A 273-nucleotide genomic window follows, 5' to 3' on the forward strand; every position below is an offset into this window, starting at 1 on the left:
ATTGGTCTGGAAATTCTACTCTTGCCCTTCTCCAATCAATTTTATACATAGCAGTGAGTGATATCTCCTAAACTTAAATTTAATCATGTTATTTCCCTGAAAAACTCACTTTAATGGCTTTCCATTGTACTTGGAATAAATTTCTAACCTTTTTATGATGATAGTCAACAGCCTCTCCTTACCACTTCAATCTCATCTCATAAAATAAAAACAACTTTGAATTAGAAAAAAAAAACTTTGAGCTTGTCAGCTAACTTTCGTAGTTGTTCAAGG

Source organism: Stenella coeruleoalba, assembly GCF_951394435.1.
Source record: "Stenella coeruleoalba genome assembly, chromosome: 17".
NCBI lineage: Eukaryota > Metazoa > Chordata > Mammalia > Artiodactyla > Delphinidae > Stenella > Stenella coeruleoalba.